Source organism: Megalops cyprinoides, chromosome 8 (assembly GCF_013368585.1).
Source record: "Megalops cyprinoides isolate fMegCyp1 chromosome 8, fMegCyp1.pri, whole genome shotgun sequence".
NCBI classification, from domain to species: Eukaryota; Metazoa; Chordata; class Actinopteri; order Elopiformes; family Megalopidae; genus Megalops; species Megalops cyprinoides.
In genome coordinates this window covers 29,566,364-29,582,164 of record NC_050590.1, presented here as the reverse complement: position 1 = coordinate 29,582,164, position 15,801 = coordinate 29,566,364, and the positions used below count along the sequence as shown (strand labels likewise).

The 15,801-nt window shown below is 37.6% G+C and overlaps 1 protein-coding gene across 6 annotated transcripts in view; it reads left to right on the top strand.

Annotated features, from left to right (window-relative positions):
- The first annotated feature begins 3,094 nt into the window (after window positions 1-3,094).
- The window catches only part of LOC118781774 (transcription factor SOX-6-like), a 169,655-nt gene continuing 156,948 nt past the window's right edge, over window positions 3,095-15,801 (top strand). For 4 of the 6 annotated variants that reach the window (XM_036534835.1, XM_036534834.1, XM_036534833.1 and 1 more), the window contains exon 1: window positions 6,735-7,024. The gene's annotated coding sequence lies outside the window, so the exon portion shown is untranslated. Of the gene's footprint in view, window positions 3,127-5,911; window positions 5,968-6,734; window positions 7,025-15,801 lie in introns of those variants that run through there. The other 2 variants (XM_036534832.1, XM_036534831.1) reach the window with 2 other exon arrangements.

The following is a 15,801-nucleotide window of genomic DNA, read 5'->3' as shown; positions in this document are numbered from 1 at the left end:
TTAAAAATGCAATCTGAATGAATGGATGTTATCGATGAATGCTTAAGTAACTTTCATTGTTAGTAATTTTGGTCTATCCATCTCCCACGACACAATCGCCATACATTTATTTTCTTGTTAATGTTTGACAGTCACGATCAAAACACTGGACTTTTGCTTCTAACTATATTATAATTTGTTCCTTTTACCTTACATTCAGTTTTTAAATATAATTTAAGAGGCATAGAAGATACTTCACATCATTTAGACAAACCTACTTTCTGAAAACGGTACAGAATTTAAAATAAGTGAGGTGATGTAGGCGGATCATTTCAGTAATCCAGGCGTCATCGATTTTTTATTCATTTACTGTGCTAAAAGGGTGGGGTCAATTGGAATCATCGAAAGTTTTTTTTTTCCAAAGCAAGGAAAATGTCTCTAAAATAATTTTCAAAAGGCCGCACATAAATGTTTTATTATACAACTCCGAGTGTCAGCTGGTTGACATGAAAGTACATTAAAAGGCATTTGACTCGTTTGACTCGTTTTTATCTTTTCCTAAAACCCATTTTAACGTGCGGTTTGTTTTTACCGGGGAATAAACATTCTCAATTTCATGAATATGGTTCTTCAAATATTAGATCATGCAACAAAAGGGTATTTTTTACCTTTTACGTGAAAATCTTTTTCAACAAATGAACCTTCAGCTGGACTGTAATTTTCAGTGCAGTTCTTCACTAAACTCAGAATTAAACATTCGAACCAAGCGAATAGTAACCTATCCCCATAAGTAGTTAATCTCTAATATAATGTAGGTGAATGTTCTCAATTATCTCGCATACATATAAGAATATGATTATACATACTTAGTGTGACACATGGAATGGGTCGTCATCTAAGCGATAAGCATCTAAGCATATTTAGAATGAGTCATCCAACATCCGACCAAAGTCCTGAACGACTCAAAAATATTAAATGAATCGCACCCTTTATTGAATAAATATGAATAACTGAGGAATAAATGGAACTTTTTGCAAGCTCTGAAAAGATAGTAGCCAGTAACCGAAGTACTAGTGGAATTCAATACAACTGCATACTAGCAACTCACAAAAAATACGAGAGTGAACCATTCTGGACAGTATCAACAATCAATGCAACAATTGGCACCCCATTGTCTGAACCTCACTTAGTTTTCCGATGCCAATTTTCGTAGTGACACGTACCAGTGGTGTACTGTCCTTCCTAACATAGGTGATCGAACCTGAGCACACCATATTATATTATCCACAGCTTCTGTCAAACCATAATCAAATTCAAAGGAATAGTATCCGAATGATATTCTTGTTTTCTGCATCACACAGCGCTATACGTTCTTCACACAGAAAGTGTACTGAATTACATTTCAGCTACGAATGTATTAAGTATACATACATGTATTTTTGATATCTTAAGAATTTACAGCGTAGGGTTACTGTAAGTCAGTGTGTATTTATATTGAACCTGAGACTGACTCTCCTGACACATATTTGAATGTTCAGCCTGTAGCCTTTATTCATGTGTTGGCCATTGCCTTTGAATTTCTTTTACATAGTTTCATTTAAAATGTTTAGATCATTGATACGATGCCTCCACGATGCCTGTTCTATTTGCTTTGCTAACAAAGATTAACTTCATTGTATTAAATATATAAAAGCACAGGTAGCTGCGAAACTGCGAAAACGGTAAATAATCTGCGTTAAATGCACAATTTCTCTCACTAATTAAACCCGTATTACACGGTATGTAATTACCCACAATAGTATCTCCTCGATTAGATAAACGCAAGAATGGTAATTCTCAAGTTCATCGAAGGGTGGCGTGTGAGGCACGCACTGAACTGGAGAAGTACACCTTGTCAGTAATATACCTGTCCACGTTTAGGGGTTTACAGCGGCGATTTTCCTGAGGTATTGCGACAGATCTACACGCAATAGATTGGGATAACAAAGCATTTTATAAGCACCTTTAAGAATACATTATTAAATTACATATTCAGTGTATAACCCATATAATCTATATTTGTTCAGAGAAACCAAACATGCTCGGGGATGTAATTTTATTTAATCGATACAGCGCAATAATACTTTGAAAATGCAGGCTATCGCACTGCTTTACTTTCAAATCGCCTGCAACCAGCATTCGTCAGTTGTCATTTTCAGAGGTTAGTTCCACCAGGTAATCTTTATCAGTGACATCTGGTTGATCAGTTTTAAACAATATGTATTTAATACATCTTACCTGAGTAAATTCTTGCGTCCCAGGAGTCGATATTAGGATGTGTGCCTCACGCGCGGCGTACTCCTGTGTAAAAGCGCATTACAGCACACTAAAAAAACACACTACTGGTAGGAGAAGCAGAAAAAGAGCTGGTCTTCATGAAGGTTTATATTTCGCAGCTTTAAAACCTGGATTTAAACCGTGTAGGGAATATATGGTCAGACAAACCCTCCATCATATGATGTTGCGAGAACGCTTTGCTACATCCATAAAGAAGTTAATATTTTCATTGAAGTTGCGATTCAGTTCGATTCAGACTTACTCCATCTGTTCACCTCCCAGTATAACTTTTTGCTTCATTCATTTTGCCCAAGAACAGGTTCATTTTGCTGCGTTTCTCAATAAACTAATAGTTACAATACCCCCTTCTGACAACTCGAAGAAAAAATGTTATATATATATATATATATATATATATATATATATATATATATATATATATATATATATGTACACCAACTTCTAAGTGTAAGGGGTTTATTGCGTTTTATGTTTTAATTATTAATCTCTTTGGTGCAGACTTGACTGTCAGGACAAAGATATGACGTTTGGATATGATTATCTCAGGAACAAAGGGAATGTGAAAATGAAAGACAGACAAGAGCCAGGCAGATGTGATGACATGTTGTGAAGGAGTATGCTGGCACTCCCTCTCTCTCCCTCCCTCTCTCCTTCATTCTCTTCTCTCTCACCCCCTGTTTCTCTCTCACCCCCTGTTTCTCTCTCTCTCTCTCTCTCTCTCTCTCTCTCTCTCTCTCTCTCTCTCCTGTTTCTATAGCCTTGTTTCACTCTTAACAAACAGCATTTCCTACTGCAGCTTGCCCTGTCATTGTAAGTACAACATTTTATAATCAGCAAAAACTCAATGAATAGATTGTTTTCATTTATGTTTATACAAATTGTTTAAATTTAGGTGGATGGTGTTATAATTTCTGACATGTACTTATGATAAGAAACTAAAATCTTTCTGACTTGCCTTTATTTCCAAAGAGAATGAGACGTTTTCTGGCTTCAGATCGTTTCTTGTGTTTCCTCCTTAGTAACTTATTTACATTTAAAGTGTAGTCATAAGGCCTCAAAGTTCTTGCTGAACTGATCTGAACATAAATCAGGCTTAGTTTTATAGATCTGAGGATGACATCAAACATGTGAAAACGGTTGTTTTAAAAAATTATTTTCAGTTTAGTGAGGGACAATTTTACAACACAAATACCGGTGTCTTTGTACCAAATACATAATTCAGTGTTATTTAAGAGGTGTTTAATGTATGAGATTACTGAAATCAGCTTTTAATCTTTTCTGATTGAGCTGCAACCTGTGATTAACCGGACTTTGACAGACGTGTGAAGAAATGTAACTGCACACTACAAATTGATTCAAGAAACTTAATTGTTGACGTTATTATAGAATGTTTGTCACCGTTATCTACATGTCCTTAATGCTAATCGTGATACTGTTTCAAATTAATTCACCATACTTGAATGGGTCTAATATACATTGACGAGTTACTATATGACTTTCGCTCGCAAGCATTTATATTCATTTCAAGCATGTTCATCTTTTTATAGGGTAGAAGACAAGTGTCATTCCGGATAATCTTTATGTCCGGATCCGGATTACCTGTCTTTTGACGTTACATTGCACCGAATGTGTCAGACGCTAAACGTTGACATTAAAACGTACATCTTTCCATTACAACTCAAACGTAATGAAGTCGCAATGAATAGCCTATAACGTATTAACATCGGTTTTTGAGATCGCCATGACAAAGAGTAAACGTGTTATTAAAGTTATATGCACTGTTGGCCATAAGGTACAACAGAGCTGTCAGCTGGACTGAGAATGATCTCCAGTTCCAAGATTTTAAAATACTTGATATTTACTTAGATCGCTCATATCGATGGTATCATCTTTACGTTGAATGTACTTCGTTGTGTGTTCACAGTGTTAAGTCCGACTATATATTACGCCAATAATGTGACATTTGTGGTTTCAAACATGCTATTGAATTACATTAGACTAAACAATACTTGATTGTACTCCTAGGCATTGCCCCAGGATGTTCACTCAAGTACTGCAATTTACTACCCAATGCAATAAAGGAAGTGGCACAAATGTATTTATATCCTTAATTATTTTAGCAATAACAAATGTTTTAACGTTGTGTATATAATTTTTAAAAGCTTCACTATGTTAAATCAGTAATCACTAGGTGAATATCACACAGAAGTCAATATCAGCGAGATAACTTGTACAGTCCTTGTTTTTACGCGTATTCGTTTCTTCGTGCATTCTAAGGACAACTAACTTTTATGAATATTCAAAGTTACGAGTTTCAAACGTTGAAAAAGTTTGCAACAGTATATGTCGTTATCGAAGATCATTCGGTGCAAACCCTTCAGTCTGTTCATATGTTCAATTCACTGTCAATTGACTACTGCAGGAATAAACTTGTTTCTTGTATATGTAGACTAATCCTTTACCACGGTGTCTCTTATTGCATCGTCTAGTTGAATTGTGCAGCTGGCTGTGGCTTGTTATCATCAGATGGTCTAAATTGCACCGTCCTGTTCCCACATGCAACCGTTGTCAAGGCTCACGTAAGGACGTGAAGGGGCTTTTTATAGCTTTGCTGTTAATCCGTTGCAATGTACAGGCGTCCAGTGTGTGCAAAATATCTCAAGCTTCCACTTTCACCAATCGTTGCACATTCTTCAGCCATTTATTTTAAAGGATGCTGTGTTGTCTGATACTACCCCTTGTGTCATGCATAATGTTACCTAAGGGTCGAAAATTCTCTACACGTGCCGTTTATCAAATTTACGGCGCGTTTGAGGTTTATTCTTTTTCGTAGTTTATAGGGAACATGTTTATTCTACTGTATTCATTCTATTCTGTTTACTACGTGATTGATACGAGCACGGCAGGCTTACTGAGCACAACCTTGTTAACTTTATCAGCCAAAATCTTTACTCGCTAAAGTATCAGTATGCCTTAAATATGTGTGAGAACCTCATCAGAAAGCATGTCTTATTCGGATGCAGCTTTTAAGTCAGCCGTTTTGTTGCGTTATTATTTTTCCATGTAATTTGGCCTTATTTTCGCTCGATATATATCCGCTTCCAGCTATCGCCCCTCGTCTTTTGTCTCTCTCTCTCTCTCCCTCTCTCACTCTCCCTCTCTCTCTCTCTCCTTCTCTCTTTGACTTACACTCACTCTCTTCCATACTCAGCACTCTTCCTTCTCTCGCTGCCTCGCGCTCTCTTTCTTCCCTGTCTTGTCTGGGAGGGGGAGCCCTGCCTCTTTGCTTTCCTCAGATCAATGCCCTGACCACTCACTTTCTGATGTTGCACGACGGGAAATGCTTTGAATACTTGCGACATGGCCGCTCACATTGATTGCCAAGATTGACAGCACTAACCATCGCCTTCACTTGATTCTAAGGAACAAGAAGAGAAACAAAATAATAGATCACAGCAAAAACTGCTTGCAGTTCTGACAGTTGAACTTCCCCAAAAGAACGGGATTCCCTCTCCATGGCCCGTGGAAACACCAGAAGTCGTTAGTTTATTTTTTTCTAAATAGCAGTAGTCATTTTTTAATTAGCTACAAAAACCGGGACGGGATACCCCGAGGACCACCGTTTGCATTTGTCAGACTGGCAACGTTAAGGTAACAGTGTGATTTAAACCTGTTCTTTCATCTTGCACTTTCGTCAGTATTTTTGTTGATTTTTTGCTTCGTGGTAATAGTCTTTGCCATCAGTAAGCATATCCATCATCTATACGCTTTCTCTTCCTTTAGAACTTGACAGTTAAAACGGGACGATACCAGGGGGTTGTGTTTTGTTTGGGGAACTCCGTTGTTTTGGTATTAATTGCGATATTTTCACGAGAGACGTTTCCACGAGGATTAAAGTAACACGTCGATGCGTTTGAACTTGTCTCGCGGTTTAGTTGAGTCGATTTCTCGTTTTCACTGATTTATACAGATACTTTTATTAAATTGTACGGAAGTTTGATGCATGTGCATTTGTTTTGGTTTTCTGTGTTACTCTCAGACGCAGCTCGTGTTTTTTAGTTTAGACATTTCGTTCATTCAGAGGACACAATGATCCTTGGTAAAAAGGCTTTTTTTAAAAGGCGTTTGCGCTGCGTGCTGCATATGTATTATGTTGACAATGTCCAGGCAACATCGACTATCTTACAAAAGTTACCTTGCTACAGTATTGCCTTGGTTTAGTAGTCATGCGGCTTTCTGTATGTCTTGTTTCCATGGGAAGCAGTTTCACTTTTGTCCACAGAGCGGTACTATTCATTGACGATGACGTACGTAGGCTATTGCTAGGTATCCAACTCCGTGTAAGATCGTTTGGGGCTTTAAAGAGTTTATATAAAAGTAAGAGTGCGATTCATCCTTTAATTTAAGTGGGTTGAGGTTTAAAATTGACGATGTTAGTGTTTTGAGTTAGATTTATACAATTTTTTCAGAATCACAACAAAAGTGGGAGTTTTGTTTCCCTGTCGTAATAGCCTGGGAATCCTCGTGCACTGAACTTTCGCTGGAGGTCACGAAAATTGACCTTAAAAGAATGCATAAGGCATAAATTAAAATAACCCCTCATCCAAAGGCTGATCCATTGAGAGACAATACACAACCTGGACAAACAAGGCTTCCTTCACTATCTGACAAGACGGTGTACAGTGCGGGAAAGAGGAAACTTGACAAAGTAAGTCTTGCACTCCGCTGAAATCATTTAATAACCGGTGTCGGGTTTGGGCATCATTAGCCTAAGTGTTTTAAAGATAAATAGAAAATTTATTGAACCTTATTCTGGACTAAGGCTTTACATTATACTGGTAATTATGAAACAACCGAATCTTACGCATTGCTTAGCATTTAGACCATAGGCTGATTAAAGATAAATATAACCCTCTAAATTCTAATACATTTGAGAGAAATATAGATATATAAGAAAACAGTGAATCTGTTTTTGATTGTGCTGTAGGCTACATTTTCCGTCTCATTTTTGAGACTATTCTAAAACCGTTCCTTCTGAGTCCGAGTACTTTCATTTGGTTGATCATTTTCTTAAGGTAGTGCGTTTGGGTGATGCTTGAAGAACCAAAAAGACGATTTTGTGTGTGAGGGTATTCAGAGGACGCAGTTCTGGGGAACTTTGCCTGGTGAACGCAGATAGCTCATAATTTTAAGGGTGTTTCCCTAAACTTGACACACACTTTTTCAGATAAAGCTTGCACTTGAACGCTGCATGTGCAGCGATAACATTTTAATAAGAAACCTTGTGTGCTGCCGAAGACTTCAATTAATATAAGCCTATATTATCAAGTTATAAAATAGATAAAGACGAAATGTAAATTATAAAAATATCAAGTTGAGAATATTTATATGGTGGGATTCCTGGACATAATTAGCCGCTGGTATGTATTTCTTTCTACAACCCGTATCAATATCAAATTATGTGTGCCTCCGATTATATTTTTACCAAACCTTTAAAAAAGACAATAGGCTCATTGTTCCTAACCAATAGGCGGATTCTGAACCTTAATTAAACACAGCTTAACTTTTCTCTGTTCTTTTTTTAATTGTGTCCAGTTTGTAATAATAACGGAGTGTCTTATAATAGGCCTACATTCTTGTCTTAAGTGAGAGAGGCTGTCTGAAAAACAATCCTCTGGCTTGTCCCACTGTTGGGGTGAAGTTTGATCCCCTAATGGTATTTTGTTTTGAACAGTTGCTGTTAGCTCTGAGTAGAAGTTCCCTCATAAGGTAAGGTGGCACCGGAGCCCAATGCAAGTCCAAATGGCACATTTATAATTAGACTGCCAATTCAGCACATTGTCCCGATTGCTATACAGGGATACAGTGCACTGTCTGGGATTTCAATAGAAGGACTTTATTCACTCTCAGCTACTGGAACAGAGTCTACAACAGTGGATTGAAGCGGTGTTTTGATAGGCAGTGGACAATCGCTTTACCTCGCATTCTGCATAAGGGATGACATTAACCTGATTGTACTGCCTAACCCGTTCTTTACTTATCACTTATTCTGTTACTTTCTTGTTCTGTTGTTTAATTAGACTGAGTTCACCGTGGTAATAAAGTGTAAACAGAGAAATGGTTGAGTTATAATGTAATATTTACCACAATGTTTCCCCAAAATAAACCTTTATGTTACAAAATACGTTAATCTTAGAGAGCTGTGCAGCCAGAAAACTTTCACTCGTCCTTTCTGTTCTGTGGTTTCGCAGCAGACAGAATTACCACACTGAATGTTGAAATTTAAATTATTTCGCTCTATTCAGTTGAACGCCTTACTGAAATACATGCGTTATGTGAGTCTTCCGCCTAGTGTTTATGAAACTTAAAGGGAACTGCTTTGATGTACTTTGTAGAAATTAAGATATTAAAACCTCTGTATTAAATTATTAGTTTTGAGCGTGCACATGTGCAATCCGCCACCGCTGTCTCAGTGTTATCTGCACGTGGATATGTGGAGGAACTTGTGGTTTTGCTGGAGTAAAGTGTATTTCCGAACTGAGTCCGGACATAAGAGATATCGACTCGCTGCCGCATGTGGTGCCAGTAAATTCAGAGATTTAGGAGAACATTTTGGCATACTGAAACCGCATGCTCCACAGGCTGCTCGGTGGCTAACTTTTCTAAATAGATCCCTTATTGCAACTCGAGACCAATGAGCCGTGTGTTTGTTGATTGTGAAACTTTAACTTTTTAACGGGATCTTTCATTTTGTCATGTTAAGAACCCTCCTGACAATAAACAAACAAATCTAAAAGCGATCATTTTAATATAACAAAACTTGCCCAGAGACGTAGTTTATTACTACAAAATTAAAAACGAATCGCTATCTACACACAATGCGTTATATTAATATGTAATAATTTTGCTATCATTTATACAGTTATTCATTCATTCGAAGACACGTGTCGGGTAATTCAGTTCAATGATGTATTTTGAGGTGGAATAATATAAGACTGTTTATGTTAAACGCTGCTAAAAGTTTATACTTTGTGCTTTATTGAAGCAAACATATTTGGCAGCCATGTGGTCACAATTATGACTTGATTTACTGGGAAAAAAGTCCGACCAAAAGAAAACAACAGATACATTTTCAGCTGTTATCAAATGCGGATTTTTTTCATATGATAAAATTTTCAGTGTGCTTTGCCTGTTAAATGTAGTGATCTATGGAATGCCAGACTACAAAGTTTCCTGTACTGCAGCTGAGGTTCTTGTTAAATGTTAGGTACACAGCAATGTAGTGAGGTTTAAACTGTTGACGAATTGTGTTGTTCAAGATCACAGCAAGATAACAGGTAGTGTTTTATTTCATGTCAAGCCATTGTTGGACTTAATCAGCATGTTTTGATATTTTGTCAAATATTTTATGCTTAGCATATCATACATGGCAATGAGCCATACCAGGTGGGGAGCCCGGGTTGGTTTTATGCCTGTTTTTAAGCTAATTGAATGTTGATGACTTCTCCTGGGACCTGCCGTGCCTGACCGGCATCAGCAGAATGTATTATCAGTGTAAAATTCACATGTTAAATGAACCTGAATAATTTTCTTTCAATTGGTAATTGATATGTATGTATATATTTATATGTACTTTTATTATATGTATATATGTATATGTATGTATATGCATTTTTATATATACTGTACAGTTTTATATATGCTATATACTATACAATTCTTTATACCCTAATACATCTTCTCGTCTTTGAAAGCAAGCAATTATATATAGGTCATAACACATCAAGTGTGATGGATTTTGTATGTGTATGTTTTTTTCCACATGGTATGATAATTACAGATACAGTATTAGAAAACTAATTTGCAATGACCTGTGAGTCTTGTGGCTGTCACCTTTTCAAGATTGCACTATTCGTTTTTAAGGTGTACATTGCTGTAGTTAGAAATACTGATTAAAAAAAAAAGCAGGAAAAGTAGATGCAATCAGGAAATCTGGGTCGAATGGTTAAAGCCATGTCACCATGCATCTTAATCTTATATCATATACATAATGAGAAAATTAAAGACATTTTCCTATGTAATGGACAAATCTGAAGAAGCCGTTGTTGCTTTATTGTAAATTAGTAAACCATAATTAGCAGTCCCTCTTCCCGACAGTTCAGCTAGTCGGCACTATTGCTTTTGGTGTTGTCAGTGAAAATGCTTTTCAGGACTTAGAGACAAATTAAGTAAAGCTGTAGCCTCCCTCTCTGGTTACCATTTTGTTTTTAGCAAATTTTCTTGCCAAATAGAATATTTTTCATCAAAATCACATTGTAAGCAGCATATCACATGCAAGTTTATTTTTCGGTACAGTCCTTCCAAGACCAGGAACCAGGAGAAAAAGCTGTATGTAAGATGGCATCCTACTAAGACAACTACTGTTGTCTTAGTAGTTTAACAGTAAAGGCATGTTGGGCTACAGTTATAGAGATTTTAACGCTAAAATTTTAACGCTAAAGTGTTGATTGTTACATAGTTATTAACCTATTTTTAGTATGCATCAAATCACTGTGGGGAACACTAAATGAATGTAAACAAGTGCATTTTATATTAATGAACCAACAGAAGCAAAGTAATGAGACACAGGAATCGTTTGGGTTGTTTAAATCCTCTGACATTTGAGGACCGCCAGCACATTTCTGTGGCTGCATGTGCCTGAGTTTCCCCCAGCCATGTTGAGTCCCAAAGGAAGGGCCCAGATTCCCCGCCACTAATTTGTCTTAACCACACCTGTATTTTCATTTTCTCTTCACATTATTTGGATTATCATTTCACTGAAATCCCTGTTGCTCATTTTGCCACTCAGCACCCTAAGAAAACAGCAATGGATGTTTGTTGTCAGTTTTGCAAATATTGTTTAATTCTGGTTGCACCTTGTGTTTATTTGATTAAAAAATAATGGATGTGACAATAGGGGGGAAAGGTGGTGCAAAAACCACATCACACCTCAAATGAATGGTCAGAGTAAGCAGTGCAGTTGACATGCGGGTTGCAGTTTGATTTCGCCCTTGTCCCATTCGAGGATTACTGGAGTGCAAACAGACAGATTCCTAATGATAAACAAGATGAGAGGAGGTAAACAACAGCAGGTCTGGTAAAGGTAAAGGGGAGCGACAGAAGCGAGGGAGGGCGGCAGGGATAATAAATAGGGGAACACATGTTTTGACATCTGTCTTTATTAGTGTTTGCTAATACGCCACAGAATATTTCAACAATGATCAAAACCAATGGCAACATGTTTATTTGGCAACTTCCTTTTGTGATGATCGGCAATCTCTTGAGCTTGCCAAAATATATTATTTAAGCCTTTTGATCTTAGTGCAATTGTAGTGTCAATATTCTACCCAGTGGTGCAGCGGAATCAGGTAACTCAGACCCCTTTCCTGTAAGTGTCCAGTGAAGGTTTTATTGTTCACTTGCGTGTATTTGCTTTATATACATCCGGTAAGACAAGCTGTCAGGTCCATCTGAGGCTAATTGAAGAGAAGGGGAAAAACTTATGCTGTGCAACATGCAGTGTTTTTTTTAATAACCAGAGTGTCAAATAACAGCCAACATGCTAAGTGTATTCCTTCAACTCTTATCTGGGACACTGTGCTGAATTTAGCACGTTGTATCATGCAAGTGGTGGCCAGTTACAAATTGTAGATAGTGAAAAATAAGAGCTTTGTTGCACAGGAACCCTCAAAGTGTGCTCACCACTTTCCAGCATTCTGGATGCTGATGCACCCCATGGCCCCATTGCTGCACATCTCCTGGAGCTCTGGATATAAATGTGTTATTTGATGAACCAATTAACCAATCTGACTAAACGTCACTTGTGCTGCTAAGGAGAAATTAGGCCACTGAGTCAGAGTCATTGTCACCCCGAAGTGCAACTTCACTTTGAAATATTGATGAAGCCAGAGGTTTATCTGAGACTTTGGCTGTAGACAATGGGGGCATTGGTTGTGTAGCAGTCTTAAGAAGATATAGACACAAATGCAATGCTTTTATTGGACAGAACATTAAGTTGATTTTGTATGCATTTACTGTGTAACCATTTGAAATAGGTTAATAAATCAACTGACGGACTTCTGTTGTACAAATAGACGATTTAATTTAGCTTTTTTAGCTGCAGCAAACTGCAGTCTATTGGTAGAAGAAAGCCTGAATGTACAGCACTGGCATATTCTTCACACTGCAATGGGCCTTATTCACACTGGCAGCCCCAATACACCGAAAATGAAGCACGGCAACTAAATGAATGGCTGGACATGACATTTACAAGGTGCTCTTCATTCAGATTCATCTGTAATTGGCCAATGGAATGAACAGCATATGGAAATTCCAGAGTCAACCCAGCAGAAGTTATTGGATAGAGAGTTTCATCATTAAAGTTTTCAAGCATTGTGTCCGGCTCTGCTGTATCAAAAATTGCTTGGCCTGTTACCTGGAACTTTGTAACTGACTCTTGATAAAGAATATGTAATTTTCAAGACTTTCTTTTATTGTTTTACACAGAGACCCATAGAGGGGGGAGTGTAGCAGCTATACATCTAGTTTGTTTCCTTCTATTTTATTCTGAAAAATGAAAACAGGATTTAAGGGATGTGTCTAGACTTCAAACATAAAATTAGCAGTGTAGCCAGGATTAATTTAAATGCCAAATTGTCAGGGTTATTCTAGCAGCAAGCTGAAATATCTGTATGATAAAGCTGGTTCACTTTATTTAAAGTTTCATGTCATGTAGGCCAGCAGTGATTGTTTAAAACAGTATTTACATGGACACTTAGTTTGAACCATGGCCTGTTCTGTGTTTTTTACAGTGTCACTCAATTCAGCAATGGAATATTCAAATGACCTATTTCTAACTGTCATTCACACTTTATAGTCAACTAGCTGGTGTAATTTGTAAACATGCTGCATTATTTATTGCTGTCTGTATGTAGCATATATTGTGCCTGTGGTCTTATGGTACTTATGGTAAGTATTTTACACAAAATGAATCTGAACATTTTGATAAGAAATACAGTCAACCTGATTGAGTCCACACATGACATAGCTGACCCCTGCTCACACCACTGAATGTTGTATTGCGTTTTATCTTCCAGCTCCCCTCTGCACAACACCTTCCCCATTCTATAAATGTGACAGGGGAGTCAGGGAAACAAAGGGAGCAAAACAAGTCTCATTTTCAGCCCACTTGGTGACCAAGTGAATAAAATCCTCACAGTTTGGGGAATCTTTTAATCGCAATGCAAGCTGGGATATATTGTTTCTTTTTAACAGAATTCATGTTTTTTTTTTCCTTTACAACCTTGGAACTAGATTTCCCCTTTTCTAAGAACAGAACATTGAACATGTAATTCTTGTGTTCCATTTTTTAAATGGAGAGCATAACCTTTTCTCAACATTGAGAAAAGCTCCCACACCTGAGCCCCACTGCATGGTATAGAGCAACTGAAAGGGATGAGTACAGTCAGTTTGGTGGGTGATGTGATGCTTCAGTAATGCGTAAATATAGTATTACTGTACATGGTTGTAACTCAATGTGTAATATGTGACAACTTTAACGTAAAACAGTTATAAGGGTGCCATTTTTTTAACAATTACAGATAATATATAATAAGCATGTTGCTTTAATGTTGGACATTCCACAGTGTAATGATCACCACAGTGTAGTGTGTATACTGGAGTATATATCTCAATGAAAGGTCCATGCATTGCATATGTTCTACATTAACTGGGTATGTGACTGTGTTATGCATGCATAGGTATGGACCTATTAAGATGACATTAGCAGGGCAATTCCAGAGAATGAAAAGAATAGATGTAATGTCCATTTTTTGCCTGGCTATATGGTACACACTACTTAAAATTGTTTGAGTAAGACAGCAGAAATAATTAAAATGCAATGCAATTTTTTCCCATGATCCAGAGAATATATCTATGCCCAAAATACAAGGGATGCAGCCTCAGATTGGATCTTACTGCTTCTCACACATTGCCACACACAACCACAGATTACCACACACATCCACACAATTTTTGAATTTGTAATTATTTTTTACACATGCAGAGAATATTCACAATTTAAAATAAATGCGCGGATCCTTGGTTGTCATATGTTTTTGACACGGTTCACTTTTGCCTTGCTGTAATCAGCGCAATCAGGTGTAGGAATTAGTGTTGCCCCATTGTCCTTACGAGTGAGATGAAGATCTTGTGGTGAATATGAAGATGACGGGGTCTATTTCCATATCAAAGAGCCCCAGCGTGCAGCCACGCGGTAATTAAAATGCAGCGGTTTGGAGCGCGTGCGAGCGCGCCAATGGGGAGGGCTGTCAGGATCTCGAACGGCGTGCAGGCGGTTGACTCCTGCATGCCTCTCCAAATACACTTATAATTTTGTCCAAATGTTTATGCCACTCCACGCTCCTCTGTGGAGTTTGTCTCTTGGCCAAAACCAATTCAAGACAAAGTAAGTTTTCTTTTGCTAACCTCTCGCTATGGCTTATGTTTTTGTATCCCTTTTGTGATTACTGTCTATAAAAGTAAGATTTGTCATACCCTGCTCTCAGGGTATGACAATTTATTTATTATGGGAATAAATAAGAGCACTACAGTGATGACAATGATTTCCTCATTACATGAACACTTAGAAGCTTTGATACTGACAGTTCTGTAGTTTACCCAAAACTGTCCATACTACCAATTTTTATAATGACCTTGCTTCAGAGCTAGAAAGAAAAGGTTCAGCATTGCCTTGTTGGCTGGATGTCGAGTGGTTTGCAGGCCTTGTCCTTTCTGAATTCTGTGGCTCTGAAGATGTACCGTTGGGTCTTGTGAGAGAATGGGAAACAAGATTACTCTAGCGTGGGTCTCAGTGCCGCTCAAAGACAAAGCCTCTGGAGTGACTCTCTCCTTGTGATCTCTCTGGTTTTTCAGACAGTCCCTTCTCTTGAGATGGGCATTGCCAAGGGCTTAACACAAGTACATGCTGTGAAAATTTCACACTGGAAACTGACATGTGTGTATCTTATTTTTTCAGGTGTCAAAAAACATGCACTGAGCTTTGGTCACTCCAGAGTCAGACTCTGTTTGGACAATGATGTCCAGAGATAATTTTGGTCAACATAACCTCAAACTGTGGCATTCAACAGGGAGGTGAAGAATGGTATGGCTTTCACCAACAAGCAATAATCATATTTAGTGTCTGGCATATCAAAAATATCAGGAGACTTGAGGGATGTAACATCAATCCTTTTTTAACCATTTATGAAACATAAAATTTAAGCAGTGTTCAAAAATAAAAAAGCCTGATTGGTGTTCTGACTTTTTGTATGGCCTATGATGATTCACTTAATTCTATACCTCACTGAGTGGCTTAGCTAGTGCAGCTGTTTTTGCATTGTTAGGTGTACTTAAAGATCGTAGTTGATACAGTTCTATTGTGAGCGT